This window comes from Pan paniscus, chromosome 10 (assembly GCF_029289425.2).
Source record: "Pan paniscus chromosome 10, NHGRI_mPanPan1-v2.0_pri, whole genome shotgun sequence".
NCBI classification, from domain to species: domain Eukaryota; kingdom Metazoa; phylum Chordata; class Mammalia; order Primates; family Hominidae; genus Pan; species Pan paniscus.
Window position 1 is genome coordinate 46,527,370 of NC_073259.2, and position 6,526 is coordinate 46,533,895.

Consider the following 6,526-nt stretch of genomic DNA (forward strand, 5'->3'; position numbering starts at 1 on the left):
CAGTCTATTTTCTCTGTATTTTTCAGATTGACTAATTTTTATTGTTTTTTCTCTCAATTCATGATTTCTTTCCTGTGTTTCTTCCTCTTACTATTGAACCCATCCACTGAGACTTTTATTTCCATTATTTTATTTTTGAATTTTAAAATTTTTCATTTAGTTCTTTATATCTTCTATTTTCTATATTTTGTTTGTTTCAAGCAGGCTTGTAATTGCTTGTTGAAGCATTTTTATTGTGGCTGCTTTATTATTTATTTTTGAAAGAAGAAAAATTTATTTTATTTTAAATTTTTAAAATTTTTATTTTTATTTATTTATTTTCTCTGGTATTTGGCCTTTCCCCCCCATAGGTTATTGGAGTACAGGTGGTATTTGGTTACATGAGTATGTTCTTTAGTGTTTATTTGCGAGATTTTGGTGTACCCATCACCCAAGCAGTATACACTGCATCCTATTTGTAGTCTTTTATCCCTCACCTCTCCTACCCTTCCTTCTAAGTCCCCAAAGTCCACTGTATCATTCTTATATGCCTTTATGTCCTCATAGCGTAGCTCCCATATAGCAGTGAGAACATACGATATTTGGTTTTCCATTCCTGAGTTACTTCACTTAGAATGATAGTCTCCAGTCTCATCCAGGTTACTGCAAATGCTGTTAATTTATTCCTTTTTATGGCTGAGTAGTATTCCATTTTATATATGTACCACAGTTTCTTTAATTACTCATTGCTTGATGGGCATTTGGGTTGGTTCCAAGATTTTGCAGTTGCAAATTGTGCTGCTGTAAACATGCTTGTGCAAGTATCTCTTTTGTATAATGACTTCTTTTCCTCTGGGTAGATATCCAGTAGTAGGATTGCTGGATCAAATGGTAGTTCTACTTTTAGTTCTTCAAGGAATCTCCACACTGTTTTCCATAGTGGTTGTACTAGTTTACATTCCCACCAACAGTGTAGAAGTTTTTCTGATCACTGCACCCATGCCAACATCTACTGTTTTTTTGATTTTTTTATTATGGCCATTCTTGCAGGAGTAAGGTGGTATCACATTATGGTTTTAATTTGCATTTCCCTGATCATTAATGATGTTGAGCATTTTTTCATATGTTTCTTGGCCATTTGTATATTTTCTTTTTTTTTTTGTAGCCCAGAAGTCCTTTATTTTTTTTTTAACACCTATTATGCCATGAATTCATAGGGAATAGGTTCCAGCAGCTCAGGCTCCTTCCCATTGGTTCTCACAAAGTGTGCTTCTCTGGGTGGAGCAGGCTGGCGCTTTAGTTGAACCCAGGTACCTTTCTCTTTGGCTTCTTTCTTTTTCTAATCATTTTCCTTCACACGTTTCAGGAAGCTATCTCGGCTCTTAGAGTGCTTAATGTGCTCAATATGCACATTAATTCTCTTGGCAAGAATCTTGCCCTTGTTTGTTTACAACAATGCCAACAGCATGCTGGGTAACACTGTAGACTCTTCCAGTTTTGCCATGGTAACACTTGTGGGGCATTCCTTTTTGAACAGTACCCATTCCCTTGATGTCTACAATATCACCTTTCTTATAGATTCGCATATATGTGGCCAAAGGAACAACTCCATGTTTTCTAAAAGGCCTAGAGAACATATATCAGGTGCCTCTCCTCTTTCCCTTTGTGTTCGTCATTTTGGCGAATTACTAGAAGATGGCGGTTCCGGCCGAAAGGCGTATATTTTCTTTTGAGAATTGTCTATTCATGTTTTTAGCCCACTTTTTGATGGGATCAAAAAACAAAAAAGTTTGTTTTTTTTCTTACTGATTTGTTTGAGTTTATTACAGATTCTGGATATTAGTCCTTTGTCAGATGTATAGATTGTGAAGATTTTCTCCCACTCTGTGGGTTGTCTGTTTTCTCTGCTGACTGTTCCTTTTGCTGTGTAAAAGCTCTTTAATTTAATTAAGTCCCAACTATTTATCTTTCTTTTTATTGCATTTGCTTTTGGGTTCTTGGTCATGAAATCCTGGCCTAGGCCAACGTCTACAACAAGGGTTTTTCCAGCATTATCTTCTAGAACTTTCTTAGTTTCATGTCTTAGATTTAAGTCCTTAATCCATCTTGAGTTGATTTTTGTATAAGGTGAGAGATGAGGATCCAGTTTCATTCTCTTACATGTGGCTAACCAATTATCTCAGCACCATTTGTTGAAAAGGGGATCCTTTCCCCACTTTATGTTTTTGTTTGTTTTGTTGAAGATTAGTTGGCTGTAAGTATTTGGGTTTATTTCCAGGTTCTCTATTTTGTTCCATTGGTCTATGTGCCTATTTTTATATCAGTACCATGCTGTTTTGGTGACTACGGCCTTAGAGTATAGTTTGAAATCAGGTAGTGTGATGCCTCCAGATTTGTTCTTTTTGCTTAGTCTTGCTTTGGCTATGTACACTCTTTTTTGGTTCCATATGAATTTTAGGATTGTTTTTTTCTAATTCTGTGAAGAATGATGATGGTATTTTGGTGGGGATTGTGTTGAATTTGAAGATTGCTTTTGGCAGTCCCCACCAAAATACCACCATCATTCTTCACAGATTCTACCCATTGATTCTTCATTGATTCTACCCATCCATGAGCATGGGATGTGTTTCTATTTGTTTGTGTCGTCTATGATTTCTTTGAGCAGTGTTTTGTAGTTTTCCTTGTAGAGGTCTTTCGCCTCCTTTCTTAGGTATATTTGTAAGTATTTTATTTTATTTTTTTGTTGCAGCTATTGTAAAAGGGGTTGATTTGATTCTGTGCTTGGTTTGATTGATTCTTGATTTGATTCTCTGCTTGGTTGCTGTTGGTGTATAGAAGAACTACTGATGTATGTACATTAATCTTGTATCTGAAAGCTTTTCTGAATTATTTTATCAGTTATAGGAGCTTTCTGGAGGAGTCTTCAGGGTTTTCAAGGTAAACGATCATATTGTCAGCAAACAGTGACAGTTTGACTTCCTCTTTACCGATTTGGATGCCCTTTATTTTTTCCTCTTGTCTGATTGCTGTGGCTAGGACTTCCAGGACCATGTTGAAGAGGAGTGGTGAGAATGGGCATCCTGGTCTTGTTCCAGTTCTCAGAGGGAATGCTTTCAGTTTTTCCCATTCAGTATTATGTTGGCTGTGGGTTTGTCATAGATGGCTTTTATTACACTGAGGTATGTCCCTTGTATGCCAGTTTTGCTGAGAGTTTTAATCATAAAGCAATGCTGGATTTTGGCAAATGCTTTTTCTGCATCTATTGAGATGATCGTGTGATTTTTGTTTTTAATTCTGTTTATGCAGTATATCACATTTATTGACGTGTGTATGTTAAACCATCCCTGCATCCCTGGTATGAAACCCACTTGATCATGGTGGATTATCTTTCTGATATGTTGTTGGATTCAGTTGGCTAGTATTTTATTAAGGATTTTAGCATCTGTGTTCATCAGAGATATTGGTCTATGGTTTTCTTTGTTGCTTACGTCCTTTCCTGGTGTTGGTATTAGGGTGATGCTGGCTTCATAGAATGGGTTCCCTCTTTCTCTATGTTGTGGAATAGTGTCAAAAGAATTGGTCCCAATTCTTCTTTGAATGCTGGTAGAATTCTGCTGTGAATCCATCTGGTCCTGGACTTCTTTTTGTTGGTAATTTTTGAATTACCAACTGCTTGTTATTGGTCTGTTTAGGGTATCTAATTCTTCCTGATTTAAGCTAGGAGGGTTGTATTTTTCCAGGAATTTATCCATCTCTTCTAGGTTTTCTAGTTTATGTGCATAAAGGTGTTCATAGTAGCCTTGAATTATCTTTTGTATTTCAGTGGTATCAGTTGTAATAGCTCTCGTTTCATTTCTTAATGAGGTTATTTGGATTTTCTCTCTTCTTTTCTTGGTTAATCTTGGTAATGGTCTATCAATTTTATTTATTTTTTCAAAGAACCAGCTTTTTGTTTCATTTATCTTTTGTACTTTTTGTTTGTTTGTTTCGATTTCATTTAGTTCTGCTCTGATCTTGGTTGTTTTCTTTCTTCTACTGGGTTTGGGTTTGGTTTGTTCTTGTTTCTCTAATTCTTTGAGGTGGGACCTTAGAATGTCAGTTTGTGTTCTTTCAGACTTTCTGATGTAGGTATGAACTTCAGGGGCTATGAACTTTCCTCTTAGCATTGCCTTTACTGTATCCCAGAGGTTTTGATAGGTTGTGCTGCTATTGTTGTTCAGTTAGAAGAAGTTTTTAATTTCCACCTTGATTTTGTTTTTGACCCAATGCTCATTCAGGAGCAGGCTGTTTAATTTCCATGTATTTGCATGGTTTCAAGGGTTCCTTTTGGAGTTGATTTCTAGTTTTATTCCACTGTCATTTGAGAGAGTGCTTCATATAATTTCAATTTTCTTGAATTTATTGAGGCTTGTTTTATGACCTATCATATAGTCTATCTTGGAGAAAGTTCCATGCGCTGTTGAGTAGAATGTGTATTCTGTGGTTGTTGGAAGAAATGTTCTGTATATATCTGTTAAGTTCATTTGTTCCAAGGTATAGTTTAAATCCATTGTTTCTTTGTAGACTTTCTGTCTTGATGACCTGCTGTCAGTGGAGTATTGAAGTCCCCCACTATTATTGTGTTGCTGTCTGTCTCATTTTTTAGGTCTATTAGTAATTGTTTTATAAATTTGTGAGCTCCAGTGTTAGGTGCATATATGTTTAGGATTGTGATATTTTCCTGTTGGACAAGGCCTTTTACCATTATGTAATGTTCATCTTTGTCTCTTTTAACTGCTGTTTCTTTAAAGTGTGTTTTGTCTGATATAAGAATGGCTACCCCTGCTTGCTTTTGGTATCCACTTGCATGAAATGCCTTTTTCCACCCCTTTAAGCTTATGTGAGTGTTTACGTGTTAGATGAGTCTCCTGAAGGCAGCAGATGGTTGGTGAGTTCTTATCCATTCTGCAGTTGTTTATCTTTGAAGTGGGACATTTAGGCCATTTACAGTCAATGTTAGTATTGAGATGTGAGGTACCATTGCATTCATAGTGCTATTTGTTGCCTATGTACCATGGTTTTTTTGTTTTTTATTTTTGCTTTTTAAACTGTATTTTGTTTTGTAGGTCCTGTGTGATTTATGCTTTAAAGAGGTTCTGTTTTGATGTGTTTCCAGGATTTGTTCCAAGATTTAGTGCTCCTTTTAGCAGTTCTTACAGTGGTGGCTTGGTACTGGCAAATTCTTTCAGCATTTGTCTGAAAAAGATTGTATCTTTCCTTCGTATATGATGATTAGTTTTGCTGGATACAAAATTCTTGGTTGATAATTGTTTTGTTTGAGGAGGCCGAAAATAGGGCTCCAATCCCATCTAGTTTGTAAGGTTTCTCCTGAGAAATCTGCTGTTAATCTGATAGGTTTTCCTTTATAGGTTGCCTGGTGCTTTTGTCTCACAGCTTTTAAGATTCTTTCCTTCATCTTAACTTTAGATAACTTGATGACAATGTGCCTAGGCGATGATCTTTTTGTGATGAATTTCCCAGGTGTTCTTTTTGCTTCTTGTATTTGGATGTCTAGGTCTCTAGCAAGGCTGGGAAAATTTTCCTTGATTATTCCCCCAAATAGATTTTCCAAACTTTTAGACTTCTCTTCTTCCTCAGGAACACCGATTATTCTTAGATGTGGTCATTTAACATAATCCCATACTTCTTGGAGGCTTTGTTCATATTTTCTTACTCTTTGTGCGTGTGTGTGTGTATGTGTATTTATTGGATTGGGTTAATTCGAAGACCTTGTCTTTGAGCTCTGAATTTCTTTCTTCTACTTGTTCAATTTTATTGCTGAGACTTTCCAGAGCATTTTGCATTTCTGTAAGTGTGTCCAATGTTTCCTGACATTTTGATTGTTTTTTTTCGTTAATCTATCTATTTCCTTGAATATTTCTCCCTTCACTTCTTGTATCTTTTGGATTTCCTTGCATTGGCTTTGCCTTTTTCTGGTGCCCCCCTGATTAGCTTAATAACTAACCTCCTGAATTCTTTTTCAGGTAAATCAGGGATTTCTTTCTGCTGTGTTAAAGAGCCTTGTTTTTTCATATTACCAGAGTTGGTTTTCTGTCCTTCTCATTCGGGTAGGCTGTCAGAGGGAAAATCTAGGGATGAAGGCTGTTGTTCAGATTCTTTTGTCCCATGGGGTGTTCCCTTGATGTAGTACTCTCCTTCTTTTCCTATAGATATGGCTTCCTGTAAGCTGAGCTGCAGTGATTGGTATCTCTCTCTGGGTCTAGCCACACAGCAAGCCTACCTGGCTCTGGGTTGGTACTGGGGGTTGTCTGCACAGAGTCCTGTGATGTGAACCATCTATGGGTCTCTCAGCTGTGGGAGGCGGCAGGGGGTTGAAATGGACTCTGTGAGGGTTCTTTAGCTTTGGTGGTTTAATGTTCTATTTTTGTGCTGGTTCGCTTCCTGCCAGTAGGTGGCGCTTTCCAGAGAGCATCAGCTGTGGTAGTATGGAGAGGAACCAGCAGTGAGCGGGGCCCTAGAACTCCCAAGAGTATATGTCCTTTGTCTT

The 6,526-nt window shown here is 37.1% G+C and overlaps 1 pseudogene; it reads right to left on the reverse strand.

The window, feature by feature from the left end:
• Nucleotides 1–227: 227 nt before the first annotated feature.
• On the reverse strand, nt 228–1,670 carry LOC106635373 (large ribosomal subunit protein eL21-like; annotated as a pseudogene).
• Between the last annotated feature and the right edge of the window lie 4,856 nt (nt 1,671–6,526).